General features: G+C 41.5%; 1 pseudogene across 1 annotated transcript; it reads right to left on the minus strand.

The window, feature by feature from the left end:
- Window positions 1-11,540: 11,540 nt before the first annotated feature.
- Window positions 11,541-23,483, minus strand: LOC311294678 (tripartite motif-containing protein 16-like; annotated as a pseudogene). The gene is made up of 6 exons: window positions 22,911-23,483; window positions 22,401-22,496; window positions 22,067-22,300; window positions 15,530-15,689; window positions 12,775-12,822; window positions 11,541-12,541 (listed from the first exon to the last, which is right to left on the minus strand). The product of its transcript is annotated as a tripartite motif-containing protein 16-like (transcript).
- Between the last annotated feature and the right edge of the window lie 417 nt (window positions 23,484-23,900).

A 23,900-nucleotide genomic window follows, 5' to 3' on the forward strand; every position in this document is an offset into this window, starting at 1 on the left:
GTCGTTAAGGATGGCTCCCTGCGACCCCGCATTGACTACCGGGGTCTAAATGACATCACCATGAGAAACAGGTATCCTCCGCCTCTGATGTCATCAGCTTTTGAGTTGCTACAGGGAGCCAGTGTCTTTACCAAGCTAGACCTCCGTAATGCCTGCCATTTGATCTGGATACATGAAGGGGATGAGTGGAAGACAGCCTTCAACACCTCAACGATCAAAGCCGATCCCGCTAAGGTAAGGCTGAGTCGCCAACCCCTGACTCTCCGGAAGGCGCTGCAGTGGTTCCTGGGGTTCGCTAACTTCTATAGGCGATTCATCCGGAACATCCACTTAACAGCACTCACCTCTCCTAAGGTACCGTTCAGATGGAATTCTCAGGCTCAGGAGGCCTTTGATGTTCTTAAGTCCCATTTCATCTCTGTTCCTGTTCTTTGTCTTCCAGATTCTGAACGGCAATTCATTGTTGAGGTGGATGCCTCCGATGTCGGGGGAGGCACGGTCCTGTCCCAGCTGTTCTCCAGAGATGGGAAGGTGCACCCTTGTACCTTCTCTCACCCTCTGAGCCCCATTGAGAGAAATTATAACATAAGTAACAGGGAGCTGCTGGCAGTCAGGCTGGCTCTGGGTTAATGGCATCACTGGTTGGAGGGAGCAGTGCAGCCCTTCTTGGTCTGGATGGATCACAAGAATTTAGAGCAAGCCCGTTCGGCCAAGGGTCGATTGTTTGTGCTGGCTGCTCTGTGTCCTGAGGTCCTGAGGTGGGGGCATGAGTCCAGAGTAGCTTGTCATCTGGGGGGTTGGAGGTTTTTGTGGCCATCCATGGCCCAAGATGTCTGGCAGCTTGTGTTGTCTTGCTCGGTATGCGCTCAAAATAAGATGTCTAACTGGTCTCCTGTTGGTCTGTTGCAGCCTTTGACTCTCGTCCTTGGTCACACTTGGCTCTTGATTTTGTTGAGAGGTACACCATGATTCTGACGGTGGTGGACCGCTTCTCCAAGGCGGCCCATTTTATCCCCTTACTCAAGCTCCCCTCCGCCAAGGAGACAGCAAAGGTGGTGGTGGACCACGTGGATCCATGGTCTTCCGGTGGACGTGGTCTCTGACAGAGGACCTCAATTTGTCTCCCGGTTTTATGAAAGAGTTCTGTAGACAGATCGGGGCCTCAACGAGTCTTAAGGTTTTCATCCTCAGACCAACGGGCAGGCCGAGTGAGCCAACCATGATCTTGAGTGATCTCTCCGCTGCCTGGCGTCACATAGTCTGTGCTCCTGGAGTCAGCAGCTATCGTGGGTGGAATATTCCCACAACTCCCTGCAGGTAGCATCTATGGGTATGTCTCCTTTTCAATGTTCTGTGGGTTATCAACAACCTCTTTTCCCTGCACAGAATCACGGTCCCGTCTGCCTTGGCCTTTGTCCGTCGGTGTTGTAGCACCTGGATGAGTTTCTGTCATGACGTTGGTCTGATCTGCTGTGCTTTTTTGTTTTTTGTCTCCGTGTCTGCGTGCCTTGTTGTCTTTAGAGCACACAAGCACTGTTTTGACAGCTCACCATGTGCTCCGCTGTCATTGTGGTGTTTCTCCTCCCACTCGTTATCCACACTGGGGATGGACCGAGAGCGCGGGACATCCACGCTGCACGTCGCCGGGCCAGAGTGCGGTTGGATCAAAAAGCAGGTGAGTGGCCTCTCTCTGGGTAGCTGTTAGCTGACACAACCACACATTCATTCATGCATTTTGGTTGAGACTGACTCCCATGCTATTTTGCACCACGTAGGGAAAGTGTTACAACCGATATAAAATCCCCTAGACGACTGTAGTAGTAATATATTTGGTTTCTTATATCAGAGATAATTAACACTGCGTCACTGGTGACGCTTGGATCAGTCTTTGCTGTGAAGTGCTCTCTTGACCCGGTGGACGATGATTTGGACTTTCTCTTTTCTTTTAGTGTTTCTGCTATTTTTTCTGGGCTCACTGAGAGCAAATTAAACATTTCTGTTTCCTGCAACTTGAATCCGTATTATTATGGAAATACCCAAAAGGCTTGAAGAACTCAAATACATCATTGCAGCAGTCGTGTGTTTGTCTTAATGTTTAATCAGACAAAGCATTTAAAAAAAAAAAAAATCCTAACTTGAATCAGATTTCAAATTTGGATGTACAGTAAATATCAGATTTCATGTGTGTTTTTGATCCATAAAGCAAAATTTTCATATAGCCAATATTTATTTATTTCCTCCGCCTTTTACACCACAAAAGTAAATTATTATAATACTAATAGTTCGGTAACGAAAACGAATTAACAGATGAAAACAAAAACCAAATGAATGCCAAAGTTGTAAAATTAATTATAATCCTCTTATTGTGCAACTATTATTATACAATTCATTCTCAGCATGGAAACAAAGAATACAAAAGAATATAAAGAAAATAAAATAAACAATTATTTCAGCTGAATTCTTCTGTTTTGAAGGTGATTAGCAAACTGTAAAATCATCTAATTTAAGAGACTGGCTCTAAAATGTCACTTGCGTCTGGAATACTTCATTCTGATTGGTCTATTGCAGCATTTAGCGGTCAGATATTTCCTAATATTCACCATCATCAATGGCAACACTGTAAATCAGAGCGCTCATCTGAACTGAAACCGGCTCTTATTTCACGTCTCTCATATCACACTGCTTTTCATACAAACACAACTGCCGCCATCTTGCATCTATAATTTCCTCAGAATATGAATATAATGTAATATTATTGCAGTGTTCATCTAGTTGCTAATCCGATTGTAATGAACTGTTTTAATGAAGCACTTCAGGTTCCATCGTCCTGAAGTCAGTGTATGTTTTGAATGGTAAACACAAGCTCAAGATATTTTTACGTTTTATTCTATGATATTGAACAAAAGAATGAGACACACACAGGATGTAAACAGGTGAATAAGTATAATGTAGAGATGGGACGGTTGATACCGAGGCTCCGATGCAGGTTTCAAAGCAATATCAGACACTGTACCGATGCTTGTATCGAAATGACAATACCACGTGATTGAAGACGTTTGAAGCTTCAAACACAATGCAGTATCAGAAGGTCGGAACAGCTGGTTTGAAAAAATTGGCGCTTTGCTTTTTCGGCACAATTTGATGAAAGCCTCAAACGCTTCAGAAAGCCTTGGTTTCCCATCACTAATTTGTTCTAATGCTCTTATATTTTTATTGCAGAGGTTGCCTGTCGTTATGAGAAGAACAGAGGAACCGTCTCCAGTTTAATTAACATTAATGAAGAACCATGACCTACCTATCACACTTGTGTCAGTGAACACTGTGTCAGTGCCAGTGATAAACAGTCAAATACATACTTCAAGATGGCTGAGGTCGATCGGGTCATGGGCTGGAGGACGGAGGAGCGAGGAAACGAGGAAGCATCAATCTGAGTATTGAGAAGCTGTGCGCTTGCTTCTCACAGTGACACAGGCCAGCTGAAAATGGCAGAAGGTTTTGGCACAAACATTAAACAAATGCTCTGAAAACATTTGAAAGTGATGCAGAAACATGTTGTGTGTATTATAATTTTTTTAATATTGATATTTTTGTCAAGGAATCAATACCAAATAAGTAGCTTGTATCGATATATTGAAGGGAGTGGATTGGAATCATAATCAAGGTATTAATCAATACTTTTCCTTCTAAATATCAAATGAGTTGAATGACTTCTCTGGAGATTTTACTTTGTTATAGAAGTTACCAGTGTGATTACTGAAATGTTCTTTTCATGTATTCTTTAATGTCAGTATTTGATATCTGAATGCAGTAACAGTGCTTTCTCATTTAACCTGGCTTCAAGAAATAAAAAAGGGAAATGTTTTGTGTTGAGAAAGGTCTTCAACATGTTAAAACACATAGGGGTCGTTTAAGCCGTTAGCTTAAGGGACCATTTCTCAGTTAAAGCCTATAGTTTCCATTTAGGATAAAGTGTCCTATCCTGAGAGAAAGAACTTGTTATCTTGATGTTTTGAGACGAGACTCCTGTTTATAGTTAGAGCCTGGCCAAATCCAACCTTGGAAAAGATGTGTGCCGGGTGTGTGTGTTAGTCTTCTTGCTTACAGGTTAAGGAACCACTGGCATTGTTGGAGATTGATTGAGTTGTTGTTCGAGACATGCTGGCACCCAGCAACCCAAATTTGCGACCTGGAAGGTCACGACGTGCCTAACTTCAGGATCCGAGTGTCAGCGGCATAATCTATGGAGATATGCTTCTGTCTATCTGTATATGTGTGGAAAATTACTATGTTTATCTATTTCTTAGCCAACGAGAATCATTCAACCTGTAAGCAATGACGTAGCTTAGACCTTGGAAATGGTATAACTGCTGTGATCTTTGTAACTGTAAGCGGGGCGGCCTACGAACTCCTGTGTGAGTCTTGAAGCTGACTTCTGCTGATGAAACTAAACTATATTCAGTAAAACTTTTCTTCAATTTTTTTATAATTCTGACTCCGGGTCTTCTTTTCAAACATCTGGTCCTTGGGTCCTAAACTGTTAACCCCTAACAATATCAATACTGCAGTCTCAATGTGCCCATCCCTACTTCACGTTGAGCATAAAAACCATTTAGTGCACAGCTAGCCGTGGATTATCCGTGACATAACTGACTTCTGAATGTTGTGACTGACCAATCAGAATCATTTTAAGAAAGCTGTGTAATAAAGACAAATAAAACTGAGTATCATCAGCTATCAGTGTATTTTTTCCAATACCTCACTTTCAAACCCCACTCTGGTATAAGATAAGGAAGTTGATGGGATTGGGTGTACTATATCCTCCTAACATTTGAGGGAAAAGATACTTTCTATATGTGTTCTAATGATCTAATGGTGTGATTGCAGGGGTCGTTTAGGGTTATGAGAAGAACAGAGGAACAGTCTCCAGAATAATCAACAGCCACGCAGACAAGAGGATAGCTTCCAGGATTAATGAAGAACCTTGACCAACTCATGACACTTAACATTGTGTCAATGTCAATGATAAACTATATACATACATTTATTTAGGTTTTAATGATGCAAATGAGTGAATTCAGACACTGAGTGCGCAGGTGTTTGCATAGTTTGTGCTTGCTGTTTAAAAATCATTTGAAGCTTAACAAACTGGCAGCTCCAATAGTAAAGAAAAGATTTATCTAGAACTCTGTCATGGAAACTATGCCCTAGTGGAAAAAAAAGTATATTTTATTGTATTTGAAATATATTCCCTTTTTCAATAGTACTCTGCCAATATACTAACAAACATTTTACTATCTTTAAATAATATTATTAAAAGTACACTCACCTAAAGGATTATTAGGAACACCTGTTCAATTTCTCATTAATGCAATTATCTAATCAACCAATCACATGGCAGTTGCTTCAATGCATTTAGGGGTGTGGTCCTGGTCAAGACAATCTCCTGAACTCCAAACTGAATGTCAGAATGGGAAAGAAAGGTGATTTAAGCAATTTTGAGCGTGGCATGGTTGTTGGTGCCAGACGGGCCGGTCTGAGTATTTCACAATCTGCTCAGTTACTGGGATTTTCACGCACAACCATTTCTAGGGTTTACAAAGAATGGTGTGAAAAGGGAAAAACATCCAGTATGCGGCAGTCCTGTGGGCGAAAATGCCTTGTTGATGCTAGAGGTCAGAGGAGAATGGGCCGACTGATTCAAGCTGATAGAAGAGCAACTTTGACTGAAATAACCACCTGTTACAACCGAGGTATGCGGCAAAGCATTTGTGAAGCCACAACACACACAACCTTGAGGCGGATGGGCTACAACAGCAGAAGACCCCACCGGGTACCACTCATCTCCACTACAAATAGGAAAAAGAGGCTACAATTTGCACGAGCTCACCAAAATTGGACAGTTGAAGACTGGAAAAATGTTGCCTGGTCTGATGAGTCTCGATTTCTGTTGAGACATTCAGATGGTAGAGTCAGAATTTGGCGTAAACAGAATGAGAACATGGATCCATCATGCCTTGTTACCACTGTGCAGGCTGGTGGTGGTGGTGTAATGGTGTGGGGGATGTTTTCTTGGCACACTTTAGGCCCCTTAGTGCCAATTGGGCATCGTTTAAATGCCACGGCCTACCTGAGCATTGTTTCTGACCATGTCCTTCCCTTTATGACCACCATGTACCCATCCTCTGATGGCTACTTCCAGCAGGATAATGCACCATGTCACAAAGCTCGAATCATTTCAAATTGGTTTCTTGAACATGACAATGAGTTCACTGTACTAAAATGGCCCCCACAGTCACCAGATCTCAACCCAATAGAGCATCTTTGGGATGTGGTGGAACGGGAGCTTCGTGCCCTGGATGTGCATCCCACAAATCTCCATCAACTGCAAGATGCTATCCTATCAATATGGGCCAACATTTCTAAAGAATGCTTTCAGCACCTTGTTGAATCAATGCCACGTAGAATTAAGGCAGTTCTGAAGGCGAAAGGGGGTCAAACACAGTATTAGTATGGTGTTCCTAATAATCCTTTAGGCGAGTGTATATTAGCATCATGCTTTTACCTATTTTCACAATACAACTTTCAACACACTTTAAAATAATTGTACTTTAGTATATTTTCTAAAAATATATTTTAGAAAAATATATTTGAAGTGAAAATTCTGTTTATTTTTTAAAAGTGTATTTATTTGCACTTTATTAGACATATATTTTAGGTATATTTTGACTGTGCTGAAAATGATCATTGTAACAATGCATTGAATACTTTCAAAATACATTATAGTATGCAATAGTATTTTGTACAAAGTATAGCTAAGTATTATTTGTTTATTAATGTGCATTTGTTATTGAAGACAAAGTGTGGAATTTGTAGTATTTGGAATAAGCCACAGGTATTACTGAGCATATACTTTTTACTCAAATATAATACACTTATGGTATATTGCTTGTAAGTTTTGAAGACACTCGCAGTGAATTTGTACTTGCAAAACAATAATTTAAAGTACGCTTTATATCACTAATCAAGCATGTAATTAGTCCCTACACAGGCATATAGGCCAGTTTAGCACTCAAAAGTTTACTAAATACACTTAAAGTTATGCTTTACTACAATTTAATTACAACTAAAATATACTTTGTACAAATTTAGTTGTTTCAAAATAGCACACATCAAGTTAACTAATCATTAACACACTTGAAGTATACTAAATTAGTCTGGGTGCAAAGTATACTTAGCATATATATTTTTCACCAGGGTGTATAAACCTTAATTAAACAATTTAATAATCAATTAAAAATGAATGTATACCTGTATGATAGCCACATTGGACCAGCGGTTTGGAAAATGGATGGATGGATGATTCAGCTGTGGACGCCATCTTCTGGTCAGACACGGGAATTATTCGGCGTGTGACACTCACAGTGCATTATGGGTATTATCTGCTTTGTCCCAATTCAAAGGCTGCATTCTGTAGCAAATAATCTCAAAAGGGAAATATGAATAATTAATCATAACTCTTTATAATTATAATATTTGGATCATTTAAGAATTAACTTGATGAAGCTGAATTCATATTACAATCAATTAATCTTTTCATCCAGCGATCACTCAGTATCGATCGCCTATCAACTCTCACAAAGGATATTTTTCCTGGTCACAGCAAAATAACTCTTAGCATGTAACTTTGTTAAAGGCAGGCCCGGATTGGCTAATCGGGAGCACCGGGAAAATTCCCGGTGGGCCGGTCTGTTTTATTGGCCAGGAGGGCCGGTGTTGTCATGGCACTGGGTTGAATGCTTTATGGCTCCAGTCATAGCGCAGCCCCACTATTTTTATAAATATAAAAAAAATATATAAATATTTTGATGATATAAAGTCGCAATTGCGAGAAAAAAAGTCAGAATTCTGACTTTATTTCACGCAATTGCGACTTTATTTCACGCAATTCTGACTTTGTATCTCGCAATTCTGAGAAATAAAGACAGAATTGCGAGATGTAAACTCGCAATTGTGAGATAAAAAGTCGCAATTATCATTTATTTATTTTTATTTTGTGGCGGAAACAAGCTTCCATATTGGGGGAAGTGCCAGATAGCCCTTGAAATATTGGGCCTTATATACTGAGGGTTTAATTACATTATTTTAATAGTCAGTCGGGAACTAAAGTGGGCCGGTCTAAGGCATGAAACTCCAGGGCTGAAAATGAGTCCCAATCCGGCCCTGGTTAAAGGGACATTGATTTACAAGCAGGGACCAGAATCAAAACATGTGAAATATGCACAAAAGTTTTATTTAACTAAATCACAAAGACATAACTGTATTATTCAAGAGACAACAAATAAAGAGAAAGGGATGGCTGCTGCTGACGTCTTTATTCCATGTGAAACACACATCATATACAATTTCATATACAACTTCTTCTTTAGCAAATGCACTTAATCTTATACAATACATTACTGCCGCCTGCTGGGTTAAATCATTACTCATTACCAGTAGACTACTCATTACAATAACTAACATACATACAAATCACGCATACATGGGAATGGAAAAGTGAATGGAATGAAACCTAAATCATGGAAAACAGGGAATGAAGCTATGGAAAGAGTAATTTAACCATCTGAACAGAACGTCTAGGGTTCCGACTGTAACCCTTTTTCCCTGAGAAGGAACGAGACACTGCGTCGATGACAAAACTTTGGGGAACCCTAAATCCCCCAGCATAACGTATAAAACTATTTCAATCCTGATTGGTGCTGCGTCATGATGTAACGTGTGACGGCATACACGGAAGCTACAAAGAGACACACAACATAGTTAGCCTTTGCGATGAAGCAAGTTGCTCCCAGACAAGGGGAGGCGTGGCAAAGGGATGCAGTGTCTCGTTCCCTACTCAGGAAACAAGTTACAGTGGGAACCCTAGACATTCCTTTTCGAGGGAACTCGCACTGCGTCGACTACGACACTTTGGGGTACGAATACCCACTATGCCACAACTTAGGACAAGAGTACTCATGCGCCCGGCGTAGAAGGGAGGTCCATACTATAAAATCTTGTGAATGTGTGCGGGGTGGCCCAGCCAGTTGCATCACATACCTCTTGGATTGGGGCCCCTGAAAGGAGGGCTCTAGAGGACGCTATGCTTCTAGTTGAGTGAGCCCTTAAAGCCAAAGCAGACTGCACACCTGGTAGGCCAGGGAAATAGCTAACTATCCAATTGCTGATGGTATGTTTAAAAGCGGGGAACCCCTTCCTAGGTGACCCAAAACATACCAACAACTGATCTGACTTCCTCCACTGAGATGACTTCTGAATGTAGCTATTAATTGTTCTGACAGGGCAGAGCAGATGAAGTCTCTCATCTTCCGCTGTCACATGAGGTGGAGGATGAAAAGCCTGCAGAACCGTAGACCGTGCCATATTAGAAGGCACCTTAGGCACATAGCCCGGTCTGGGATGCAAGATAGCCTGATAGCCAGGTGATATAGAGAGGGCCTGAAAATCTCCTACTCTTTTAAGAGAATGATGGCTAAAGCCGAGTTCAGACTGCACGATTTTCAAGGTAGTCGGGTCACTGTTCTTTTCACACTGCGTGACTATCTGGGGTAACATTCAGTTGCTGGTGTGTTCACACTGCACGATGCATCGGCGACAGGAGGTTTCACACTGCATGACTTTCAGGAGGAAGAATCGCCGACAACTTCTGCCTGGTCCGCAAACTACGTTTCGCAACCAAACACACGCGAGAAGTGATGAGGAAATAGCGCAAAATCCCGTGTGCGTAAGACCGCAGTTCTCGTGCGAGACTGAAATTGTTATTAAAATGATAGCCTGCAAGAAGCTTGCGATCCAAATTGTCTGTGCACTGATTTGCAGCGGAAAGGAGAAAAAGAACAACATATTATGCATGAGGAAATGGCTGGGATGACGAGGGGAGCAAGGACTGTGTGTTCTGCAAAGAGAGTTGGGGGTAAATAAATAATGTTGCAATGTGCTGCTGTTGCTGCTGGTCAAGCAAATGTTTGTGCTTTGTTTCTGTTTGATATAATTGTAAATATATCTATTAAAATACTGATATTGTGGCCTATAACTCCTCCCCGAACTCCCCGAACTCCCCGCTGCTCTGTATCTTGCTCTCTCATTGGCTGTCGGTCATCGCCGATGTAGTTTTCAGTAAGAACACTTTTCACACAGCAGGATTTTGAATCTAGCATGCCAAATATCTCACGGGCATCGGCGACTCGTCGGCGATTCTCTCAGATCGCGTCTTTGCTCATTCATACTGCGTGATTGTCACTCGCGTGAACGAGCACCGATTTGCCTGTGATTTCGGGCATTTGTCGGCGATTTCTCAAAACCTGTCGGCGAGCCAAAATCGGGGCTAAAATCGTGCAGTCTGAACTCGGCATAAGAGAAAGCTACCTTGAGTGTAAGGTTCTTGGCCAGAGCCGACTCCAGAGGTTCGAAAGGGGCACCAGCCAGCCATTCGAGAACCACTGCCAGATCCAATGTGGGGACTCTGGTCCGAGTCGCAGGCCTCATCCTCCATGCACCACGGAGCCGTACGACCAGCTGGTGTCTCCCAAAGGGTCCACACTCACTGGAAAGCCACAATGGCAGCCACGTACACCTTAAGTGTGGACGGAGTAAGACCAGCAGAGAAGTGATTCTGGAAGAACTCCAGCACTGAAGCCACCGAGCAGTTAACTGGATCCACACCACACTTTCTACACCAGTTAGACCATACAATTTCCTCGTTAATGGACCTTTGAAGCTAAGTATGGTCTCGACCTCTCTTACCGACAGACCGGCTTCTAGGCACTGGGCCCCCTCAGGGGCCAGACCCACAGTTTCCACAGCTCTGGACGAGGGTGGAATATTGAGCCCTCAGCCTGAGAAATGGCCCCCCAGGAGGGATATTATGTCTGTGAACCATACTCGGGACGGCCACATTCTCTTGCAGCTTTTGCAAGAATCCCAGTAGAGGTTTTGCAGGTTGTTTGTTTTGTTGAGAGATGGATGTTCACTTGATCCTACAGTAAAGTAAAATGAAGAAGGTTTATGGACAAAGCTTGTTGAGGAACAACAAGGTAAATAAATAAAACCATGTAATGAAATGAACATGCTACCATCTGGAATGTTGCATCCATCACGATCTTCGTCTAATCTAGGACTTCTGGAAATTTCAGGCCCTGGAGTTTCTTGTTCTTGGACTGGGACACAAGACTCGTCCTGACAGTCATGTGGCGACTCGCTGGCCGCCTCTGGAGGAGAACTGGCTCTCTCAAGAGAAGGAGGAGGGATGGTCAATGGGTCTCAACGCGGGAAAACAATAAAAGTGAAAGTAAAGGTGCTAAAAGTAAAACGATTTTTTTATCAAGCGAAATGTATAAACCCTAACAAAGATATATATTATTTATTTTATTTTGTTGTTGTTAGTTCCCAGCTAACACATTTAGGTTCCCAGAACGTTCTGAGAATGTTCCCAAAACATGTATTTGTAACGTTAGTTTTATATATATATATATTTGGTGCTTGAATACTTATGAACATACATACATTATTTTTAATCAATATAATACATTTGCAAAGATTTCAAACAAACTTTGTTCGTAGAATTTTGAGGAAATGAATCAATTTTAAGGCTGTAAAATAACAAAATGTGGAAAAAAAGCGCTGTGAATACTTTCCGGACGCACTGTATAGCATTTACTCAGTACATTCACCTGACTGTTAAAAACATCTGTAAATAGAAAGAAAAGAAAAAAAAAAATTATTTAAAAAAACTAATTTGAAACATGAAAGGGACAAACACACACACACAGACACACACATCTTACTGTCTATGAGGATTTATTACACACATTTGTTCTTATATTATTTCAGTGACAGAAGTTCAGCTGTAATAATAATGTGATGAAGAGAAAAGAAGAAACTCTACAACATCTCACTGTCACTGTTTATCAAGCAGCTCAAAGTATTACAGGTAAAATCTCTCTACGGTCTATTCTGATGCATCAACACAGTTTCACTGATGATCCAGAACAAACATAAAACCCAGGATAGAGTGGCTGAGTGAATGTGGTCTGGACTGTGTGGATGAGGCTCACTGTGTCAGAGACGCTGTAGAAGGAGAGAGTTCCTGCACTGTGATCCACATACACTCCTATTCTACGGCTGATGGATTTTACAGGAAGATCAGTCGCTTTCTTATTATGTCGGAAAGAGTAACTGGAGGAAGAGCAGTACAAACTCCAGGACTGATCATTCCCTCCAAACACACACTCAATACCCTTTCCCTTCCTGCTGATGCTCTTATATGACACTGATATAAACACACCATTATTCCCACTCCACTCAATCTCCCAGTAACAGCGTCCACACACACTCTCTCTACACAACACCTGAGGCCAATAATCAAATCTGTCTGGATGAACAGGATACGGCTGGACTGTGCCAATGTAAGTAATCACTCCATTCCTCTCAGACAGACTGAGGCGTTTATTCACTGTGTTCAGATCCAGAGTGAGCTGATGGGAACCTGATGGAGAGAAAACACATCAGAATCAGGAATATGAATCTGTCTGATCTTTTAATGTAGCTGAACTCTTCATGACTTAATATTCAGTGTATCAGCAGTGTCTCAGTACAGCTGATAATCGTTTAAATAAATTATCAATTATTAAACTCATAAATCATGATTTCTTTCAGCTTCTGCAGGAAGAACATGAACACACTCAGTGAGTTTGACTGCTCGTTTTCTTAGTGACTTACATTGTAGGAAGTCGTTCCTGGTTTTGGGATTAATGTTGGTGAATGTGACTGTGGAAATAAACAGACATGAACAGTGTGAAGAGAAATTATATGATAAAATTCATCCATTTCCACACATTTCTAATATGATGTTCTACATGACATTAGATTATGTTGGACTCATTTCTGAGAGCAAATGATTCTCCAGGGGCCTCAATGGCATCTACACTAATGTTAGTCTTTCTGTTTATTCCGGGGTTTACTGTAATCAGCCGGATCCAGGCCGTATCCAGATCAGATGGTGGACCTGTGCCTAGACACGACCACAACGCATCCCTGAAGTGTCAGCAGAGATTGTGTCAACTAGACTCTTCCCTGTGAAGGCCTCATCGACACGACAGCCATCGGCACTGATCCTCAACACACCTGTCTCCTCAACATACCGGCGTGACTCTGATCTTCAACCAGAACTGGATAATATTCAGAATTTTTGGATTCAATCTGATTTCTGACCTATAATGCTGCCTGAATTATAATTATACATTGTTCGTTCATTGGCCAGAGGAGAACTGGCCCGCGACTGAGCCTGGTTTCTCCCAAGGTTTTTTTTCTCCATTCTGTCACCTGATGGTGTTTTGGTTCCTTGCCACTGTCGCCTTTGTCAACTTTGGCTTTTGGCTTGCTTAGTTGGGGACATTTAATTTAATATTAAAGGGACACTTCACCCATTTGCATTAAGCTTTGTATTGTTAGAAACCCAGTCATATATTATAATAAATGTGGATTTTTCATCCATTTTTCCCTGAGATGGGAGAAATAAGGATTTAAGTGTTTTACTTCCTGCTTATTATGACGTAAAAATCATCATTTTGCGTCATAATAAGCAGGAAGTCACATTTCATTGAAAAGTGTAGAGACTACAGACACTCGTTCCTCATCTTTCCCAGGGGGCGGGACCCGCTCACGCTACAGGCCTATTACAGATCAGTGGGTGGGACTTGACTTTCTGAAAACTAAAAGCAATATCCTCCATCTTGTTTGGAAGCTAAGCTAACAGGCGCTGTGGAGACAGATGTAAAGTTATGACAATAGCGGAGGAGAGTGCTCAATATGATATAGAGGAAGAGGATTTCAGAAGTCTGATGCTTGAATCAGGTGTTTGTGGCTACCTTTACAAGCCGCATTATAGCGAAGAGCAGCCGAGGCAGAAGACCTGCCTGCCGCGGACGAGGAGCCCGGACTGGCTCGGGTTAGGGCGGACTGGTGGCGCCGGTGATCTCACTATGCAACTACGAACCGCTACGAACACAGAGATAGAGTCCGACTGTGGCAAAGAATTTCAACAATGACAACTTCTCCTGGATGAAATCTCTGAATCAGACGAGGACACGGACGTTTGTGTTGTGAATCAGACGAGGACACGGACGTTTGTGTTGTGAACTATCCTAGTTTCGCACCGCATCTGACTGAACATCCAGGTAACGTTACAATGCAATAATTCACCACTTCGAAAGAAATACAAATGAAGAGTAATTCACTAATGAGTTCGCCAACTAACTAGACATTTTGTGTGAAATTAATTTCAAGCTCTGGTGGTAGCTAGCCTTGTAGACGGAAGAGTTATTTCTCTTATAGGCAGATATGCGCTTTCTGGATTAGTGGGAGTGGCTTGCGCAGCTGTGCAATGTGGTGCATTGTGGGAGTTGGTGTCTTTCATACAAATGCGTCCTGAAGTTACTTTCTTTCTTTCCTCGGCCAAGAAGGCACCAAATTCAAAATTAATTTTACATTTCGACTACATATATGACCCACTTTCAATAAAGATCAATTTTCCCATGGGTGAAGTGTCCCTTTAAACAATATTATTGATCTCCCTGCATTGACACCATTATATGAGAACTCACCTGAGTTGGACGATGACATCACTGTTTTCTCCAGAGCGGCTGTATAGATAAATGAACTACATTAATAACTTTTTTTTACAACAAAAATGAACTATTACTGAACCTACTTAAGCTGGACTGTGACTATATTTTCTTTTAGAAACAAACTTTGTCGCATTATTGTCGCATTATATATTCATTATCTCTGCTAATGAAAGCTAATTGAAACAATCTGTATTGTAAAACGCACTATATAAATAAAGGTGACTTGGATTTAATCCTAAATTCCATGGAGGCCCAGGACTGGTTTCTTTCACCTTCTACAGGAAGAACATGAACACACTCAGTGAGTTTGTCTGCTAGTTTTCTTGACTTACACTGAAGGAAGTCATTCATGGTTTTGGGATTAATGTTGGTGAATGTGACTGTGGAAATAAACAGACATGAACAGTGTGAAGAAAAAAGAAAATATACAATTCATCCATCTCTATACATTTCTAATGTGATGTTCTTCATGATATTAGATGATGTTGGACTAATTTCTGAGAGCAAATGAATCTCCAGGGGCCTCGTTTATAAAACACATATGATTTGATCCTAAATTCTATGGATTTCATCCTACATCAATATATATAAATATGCTTGTCCATGATGATGAGTGCCAAACCTCTGAACCATCCAGGGATTTTTGTGGCCGCTCTGTAGGTGAAGTTGATGCACTTGTTCACTATGGACTTGAATTTTAGCTGAACTGTGATGCATTTACGAACATTATGAAAAATGATTGTCCATATGGATGTTTTATAAATTATAGTAACATTCCTTAAATTGTTGAACATTTACATTTAGGATCATCCTACACACGTGTTTATAAACGAGGCCCAGGACTTTACCTCTGTCAGAGATCTTCTTGAGCTCCTCTTTGTGGAAATCCTCCAGTTTGACTTTCAGCTGACGGACAGATTGTCTCACGCCATCAAAAGAGGAGAGAGAACTGAAGGGAACGTCATTCACATCTGTAGATTCAGGAGGTGCTGAGAGAGACTGGAAACTCTACAGAAAACAGAAATCAAAACTCATCAGCTCCACTTCACTCAATAACCTGCACTACTATCAGATCTGTGCAGCTCTTGTTGACTTGAGTCAACAGTGACTCGTATCAATCCAGCACTTTCACTCAATCAGATACTTTATTATAATATTCATTAAGTGGCATTAAAGGCTTATTAAGGGGATGATATATTGAGGGGATGATATAGATGGTTGAATGGATGAGAAAGGGTTGGGAAGGGAGGCTTTGAGAGAACGAGACAAACGGCACTGTAGGAGGTGGCCCATTTTGAGAAGTCAGGTGACTGGTTGAGGCATGCCCCACTCCTGAACTTCAGTTAACTAGTCAACTCATATCAGGCCTGGAAACTCAGTGTGGGGGCATCGTCTCAGTTAAATGTAAGCCGAGTGATTAGGACCCCCAAAGTTTGGGAAGAGCTGAGGTAAGCTTGGCTTGACAGAAGTCGGTGAGCTTCTGAAGATCAACAGCCAAGGAATCGGATCGTCTCGTCTGAGATATCTCGTCTGGCCACTGAGGTCGAGATTGATAGAAGTGCTTGCTGAACCTTGTGGGTCTTGTGGCCAGTTTTTGGTTTCGGTGAGAAGGGGAGATGCTCTGAGAGTTGCTCTGGCAATAAGCCTGGAGTGAACATATTTAGAATTAGGTTCAAATGGGCTGAGGAAGGAGTTTAAACGGAAGATGTAAATGGGGTAAGAAGCTCCGAAATGGTCTGTTTTGCTTCTCCGAAGAGTGAATATGACTGTCTAAAAGAAAGAGAAATTACAGAGATGCAGGGATGGATGTAGAGATTGAAGGTGGATGAAAACAGAGGTACATTTCTGAATGTCATAGGAAGCCAAAAAGACAACCAGGAACATGGACTCTAGGTTCAGGCGATGGCAGGGTTTAAATGAGTAGCAAGAGGATGCAGAGGCTAAGTAGGACGGAAACGAAAATGGCGGGACCGGTGTTGGATGAATGTCCAATTCTGGAGCCATAAGTCTGAATTTCTAGACCATACATGGCCCCAAAAAGGATGGTGGCTATGATTATTGAGTATAGCACGCATTACTGCGGGTTGAGAGAACTGAACTTTGGGGCCATTTGGATGTAAATTGGCGCCCACCATAATATAGTGTGCTGCGTCCGTGTATGATTTAGAGTCATCAGGATGAGTGATGTAGTCAATGTAGAAAATAATGAATGCCATTCCAAGATGAGAATTGTTGCCAGAGGTGTGTTTCAACGTGACTCTGTCGTGGAGATAGGGGATGGCTGCTGCGTTCGACAGAAGGTTGGACAAGAAGGATTTCCCTTGAGGGATTATCCAAATGCCTTAATTGATGTGGCCTGGAAGTGCTAGTAACTATAGTTGCAATCAAGATGTATAACCAGACAACAGCTTCTGACAGCTTTTCTGAGGAATCTTAGCCCATTCCTCATGAGCAATGGCCTCAAGTTCAGTAATATTCTTAGGTTTGTGTGCTTCAACCGCCTTCTTCAAATTCCACCAGAGATTTTCTATGGGGTTCAAGTCAGGTGACTGTGATGGCCACTGTAGAATCTTCCAGGACTACTTCTGCAACCATGTCTTGATTATTGTATGTTATTGTAATGCTATTATGGGTGGTTGCCCTGCACGCTTAATAAACAAATTACAGCTGGTCCAAAACGCAGCAGCTCGAGTTCTTACCAGAACCAGGAAGTATGACCATATCAGCCCAGTTCTGTCAAAACTGCACTGGCTCCCTATTAAACATCGTATAAATTTAAAAATATTGCTGATTATTTACAAAGCACTAAATGGTTTAGCTCCGCAGTACTTGAGCGAGCTCTTAACGCATTATAGTCCTTCACGTCTATTGCGATCTCAAAATTCCGGCCAGTTGATAATACCTAGAATATCAAAATCGACTGCTGGCGGTAGATCCTTTTCCTATTTAGCACCAAAACTTTGGAACAGTCTTCCTAACATTGTCCGGGAAGCAGACACACTCTGTCAGTTCAAAGCTAGACTAAAAACACATCTCTTTGACCTAGCATACACATAACACATTATAGACTTCTATAATTCAATGTTAGGCTGCATAGATTAGGTCAGCCGGAATCGGGAACACTTCCCATAAATCCTGATGTACTCGTTACATCATAAGAAGAATGGCATCTACGTTAATATTAGTCTCTCTGTTTATCCCGAGGTTTACCGCAGTCCGCTGGATCCAGGCCGTATCCAGATCTGATGAAGGACCTGCTACCCAACTAGGCTCTTCCCTGTGAAGGCCTCCCTCCCCTCCCTTTACCTCTCTACAGATAAAGCGTTGTCGGGATAATTCCGGTTCGCGTGGCTACATGGAAGCGATAAAAATTCTGTTTTATTCATTTTAAGGCCAGACAAGTAGTATGTTGAGGGTTGATTTGTAGGTAAGGACTACACACCTGTCCACATATATTCAAACGCACATACCTATAGACTGAACTCGCAACACACCATCGCCGTTCTCACTGGTTTGCGTTTTTAAAGTTTGCACAGAAAGAACTTAAGAGTTTTCTGTTAAAACGGTGTTGTGTTAGCGGCCCCAAAGTTAATAACTAATGATCGTCGCGACGGAAGTGAATCAATCAAATTAACTTTAGCTGGACAATAACTTTATTCTACAGCTGCTATAAAGCCAAAACACCGTACTTTAATATCCTATTATCAATGTAAAGCTGCTTTGGAACAATCTACATTGTTAAAAGCACTATATAAATGAAGATGACTTGACTTGACTTGAATTGATGGAATTTGAGATATGCTTGGGATCATTGTCCTGTTGGAAGGTCCAATGACGCCCAAGCTTCAGCTTCCTCACTGACGGCATGACGTTTTCTCCCTATATTTCCTGATATATTTCAATGAATCCATCTTGCCTTCCACACGCAGCAGGTTTCCAGTGGTAGAGGATGCAAAGCAGCCACAGAGCATTACTGAGTCCCACCATGCTTAACAGTAGATAGAGTGTTCATTTCAGCATATGCTTCATTCTTCTTCCTCCAGACATACCGCTGATCCATAGGGCCGAAAAGTTCCAGTTTTGTTTCATCGCACCACAGAACAGAATCCCCAAACTTCTATGGCTCATTTATATGATTTTGAGCAAATTGGAGCCCACTTTTCTTGTGCTTTTGGGTCAGTAGGGGTGCACGTCTTGGAGTTCTGGCATGCGATTAGTACTTGCCTTGCCTTCCAGCTGAAACCTCAGTACCTGTTGCCACCAAGTCTTGCTGCAGGTCTTTTGCAGTCACTCAAGGGTTTTTCTGAACCTGTCTTCTCAGAAATCTGGTTGCAGCCGTTTGATAGCTTCCTTTTTCTGCCCCATAGAGGAAGTGTAACGACTGTTCCTTTAACTTTAAACTTGTAAACTATCCTTCCAACTGTGTCTCTAAGAACATTTAGTGCTTTCACTATCTTTTTGTATCCTGTTCCTTGTTTGTGAAGGGCAATGATAACTTCTCTGAACTTTTTGGACCATTCTTTTGAATTATTTGCCATATTTCTAACTTGCAGTCAAACGTGACACTCAACAAACCTAGCCAGTTCAGATATGTTGTGTGTTCTAGCTTAAGCACACCTGGTGCAACTAATGAAGCCCTTGATTAGTTGCATCAAGTGTGCTTGAGACAACACCTTTTTGTGCTGTTGTGAGGGATTCTATTTAGGGGGGTTGAATAATTTGGGAACTACAGAAGTCATTAAAAGTTGCATTTTCAGTTAAATTTGGGGAAACCACTTGAGACCACTTGAGAAAGGATAGACTGGTTGAAAATAGAAATGGAGTAAACAGAAGCCATATTGCTATGAACTGCTGAAGGAAGGGTAGAGGGATTGAGGTTGGGATGAAAGGATGTGTGTGAGTGGGGTTTTGAGCAAATTGTGAGCATGGAGAAGAATAATTAAATTATTTTAGAAAGATCAGATGACTGGATGAGCTAGGCTAGATCTATAAATTACCTGCTAAAATTTTCTAGCGTAGCTGCTGAGATTGGAGAGTGTGATGGGTAGCTGAAGCTTGCAGAGTAGATGGTGCAGCTGTAGCTAACTATATTGGTTGTTGCTATATGGCAGGATGTAGGATATTGGGGAAGGGAGCGGTAGGGGTGGAGAAGGGGGTGAGGGGCAAAAGGATAGACCAGTTAAATAGAAATGGAGGTTGAAGGAGTCTAGATTGGCCCGCGTAAAGTAGAATTCCTTGTAGTGCTAGATGAGGTATCTGGACTGAAGAGATAAGCGCGGTCACACTACACTTCTCTTTCCATTGATTTCCTGGATGGATGGAACCAATGGTACGATTTCTATATGTCATAATTGTTTGTTAGCAAACATGTATTCATTACTTCAAGAAGCTCATTGCTTCTTCCTTAAATTATTACATTGTTTAAAATAATAAATTTTTAGCTAACTTGTGTGATTTGTATATGAACATCTCAGAAAACATAACTTATACGGGCCGTTCTCATCCCAAGGCGTCATATACTGACGCTTTTGACATTTCGTCTACATCGAACGCACATGGCACCCTTTAGCGTCAATATGAGACGCAGATAGATATGGGCCAGAAGGCGCCTCCTAGCGGTCTAACCCTAACCCTACCCCAGACCTAAACCTACCCATAACCGAACAAAGCTCTGTGCGTGTCATATTGACGCTAAAGGGTGCCATGTGCGTTCGATGTAGACGAAATGTCAAAAGCGTCAGTTTATGACGCCCTAGGATGAGAATGCGTTGCTTATACAGTACATTTACCTCTGATAACAGATCACTCTAAATTGTAAATGTAGACGCATATATTTTTCTGTAAAGCTGCTTTGAAACAATATGTATTGTGAAAAGCTTTATACAAATAAAGGGTGAAGGGATGGATGAATGGAGGTATGGATAGAGGAATGGATGGAGGCACGGATGAAGAGAGGGATGAATGGAAGGATGGATGGAAGAATGGATGGATGAATGGGTGGATGAATGGATGGATGGAGGGATGAGGGACGGGTGGATAGATGGGTGGATAAATAAATAGATTGAGAAATACCGGAGTAAACATAGAAATGTATTGCTGTGAATTGAAGGAGATGTAGAGGAATGGATGTTGGGATAAAAGGATGTATGTGGTTGGCGTTTCTGAGCAAATTGTGAGCACAGAGAAGAAAAGAATGATGAATTCTTAGTGAAAGACGAGATGGAGTGAATGCCGGTGGAAATACAGCTTGAATGCTGCTAGGGGGAGCTAGAGCTGCAGTCTGAGGTTGTTGTGGAGGAGAATGTTTGTGACGTCACGGGTGATGGAGAGTGGCATGTGTAAGACTTGAGAAATTAGAAAATGCAGGGCAGTCTGGTTGAGGAACGACCACTCCCAGAGAAGACAAAGGACCTTTCTGGAAATTAACATTTAAACTCTCTCTTGAGAAACTAGCATCCCCGAGTCAATCACCTCCCCATCTCGTCTCACGTTCATGCTGAGGTCACCTGAAATTCACCCACAAATCTATATGGTTCAATGTGAATAATTATCATACAGTATTATACATGTTTGGTATAATTTGAAATGTCTCAGTGCGGCTGGTACAAAGGTATCATTCTCCACTGAAGTAAACCAAAAGGTAATAAAGTTTTTAAGAGTTTAGAGATAACTTGCTTACAAGAGGAGGGTATGCCTTCCAGGCAAATGGCATCCTGCTCTCAAAAGGTGTAAACTCTTAATGCAAATTCCCATTGTTAGCAAATGTTTCAATGTGAAAGAAGTTTCTGTCTCGGTCTGTGTATTTAAAGAAAGCGCACAAGAGGCTCAGTGCGATTTGTAATGAGATCGGCCCATAATGCATTATGTATTTCCTGAGTCAGGTACATCTTTTACTCTTCATCTTTGAGCATTTGATGTTTTGTATTGATTGTCTTTGAATTGATTATGTAATTAGCATCATACATTTACCTGACTAATAATAAATTGTTACATTTTTATTTATTCTGATTTACTTTGAAATTATTAACTCTAATAGATTATGTTGTATCCATTGTTTTCGCAAATCTGCATCAGATTAGTGACGGACTATATTCCAGTTTTGAGTGGAGCACAGGGCATATATATATATATATATATATATATAAGAAAAAGGTCAGAAAAAAATTTCTTTTGAGATTTTGCTGGGCTTTGTATGTGTCGTCTCTTTAAAAAGAAGATGATCAGATGAGAATCTGACTGATGATTATATGATACCATAACCCCCTTGACTGAATCCCTTTCAACATCTCAGTCAACAGGTCATTCTGCTCTCATGAAATGTTTCCCTGTCACAGCAGGATCTTGCTCAAGTCCACTATTATCCTGTTATTCTAGATCTCTGTTACCTGGAGGAAATGAATGTCATCCTGTGTGTGTGAAAGCTGCTCCAGCTCAGCGTCTCTCCTCCTCAGATCATTGATCTCCTGCTCCAGTCGCTTTAGTCGTTCTTCAGCTCGACTCACTGCATCCTTTTCCTGATCTCTGATCCGCTGCGTCGCCTCAGAGCGGCTTCTCTCAATGGAGCGGATGAGCTCAGTGAAGATCCTCTCACTGTCCTCCACTGCTGTCTGTGCAGAGCGCTGTTACACACACATCACAATCACACAGTGAGTTCAGTGGGACTGAAGGAGGAGAGTCCTAACTGAGACGTCTCAAACTTCTCTTCTTCTCCAGACTCACCGTATGAGACGCCACAGCCTCTCTCAGCTGCTGAAGATCTTTCTCTCTCTGCTGGATTCTCTGACGGAGCTTTATCTGAGTCTCCTTCAGCTGAGTCTAAAGGTCAAACCAATAACAGGAAATGTCACATAAAACGAGAGATTATGAACGAATATGAAGCCAAAGTGTCATCATTATTTCATTTACTTTTACTTGTAAGTGGCCTTTATTATAATTAATATTATATTATCTGCAAGACCCATTTTTAAAGATTTGAGGAACACTACAGTTGCACATTTAGTACAATTAAGCTTACTTTTTTTTTAAAACCACTGAAGTTGTTTAGATTACTTTTTGTCTCCTTTTGAGGTTAGAACTGTCAATGTTTAGACTAAAATAGATGAGACGTTCTTCAAAATGTCATATTTTAAATTCCACAGAAGAAAGTCAAACCGTTTTAGATCGGTATGACGGTGAGTAAATGAAGACAGAATTTTAACTTTTGCTCAAACAATCTCTTTAAGTTCATACCTGTTTCTCAGTCCTCTGTGCTGCAGCTGATACAGTTTTGTGTTGTTTATGTTCATAATCCTTACACCGTACACAAATTCATTGTTGATCAGTGATGCAGTACATTTCTAGCACTTTATCATGTTTAAGGCAGATCATGTCCTGCAGTCGTCCAGTGGCATCAATCACTTTGTGTGGCTTACGTGAGTGATATTCCTCATGACGGTCAAAATGAGTTTGACAGAAAGATTCCTGACACACCAGACAGGACTTGACGGCTTTGTATTTTCTTCCAGTACAGACGTCACACTCCACGTCTCCGGCTCCAGCGTAACAGTCAGCAGGAAGTTTAGTCTTCTTCAGTTTCTCCACCAGTTCAGCCAGAATGGTGTTTTTACCCAAAGCAGGTCTTGGACTGAAGGTCTGTCTGCACTGAGGGCAGCTGTAGACTCTCTTCTCAACCTCCTGATCCCAGTGGCCTGTAATACAGATCTTACAGTAACTGTGTCCACAGTGGATGGTCACTGGATCCTTCAGAAGATCCAGACACACTGGACACATGAACTCATCCTGAGAAATTCTGGCCTCTGCCATTTTATCGCATGAATGCAGAGAGACACAAACACACAACAGCTGAACAATACTTAAGTTTCTGTTTCCCTGAACTGAGTCAAATAGTTTACTGCTTCTATGTTTGATTGAACTTTAGTGTGTAAAACAGGTGTGTCTGTAAAGCAGCTTCCTTATTACTGGTCAAGGAGAGCTCAACTTTTTTATGCCCCTTCCTTGCTAACTTTCCTCTGTCTTGTTTAAAATTATACACCATTGCTTACACTGCAGGAGTGCCCACTACTGGCAGAACTCTAGATGGGTTTAAATGTTACACACTGAGCCCGTGATCACTTGTGGGTAAATCAAGTTCGAGCACTGCAAGTTGTCACAGTTGTGTTGCATTGTGGTCTATGGATCTGCCTGAAGTGTACAGTATGAGTGGACTTGTTGCCTCTGTCA

Source organism: Rutilus rutilus, assembly GCF_951802725.1.
Source record: "Rutilus rutilus genome assembly, chromosome: 8".
Lineage (NCBI taxonomy): Eukaryota > Metazoa > Chordata > Actinopteri > Cypriniformes > Leuciscidae > Rutilus > Rutilus rutilus.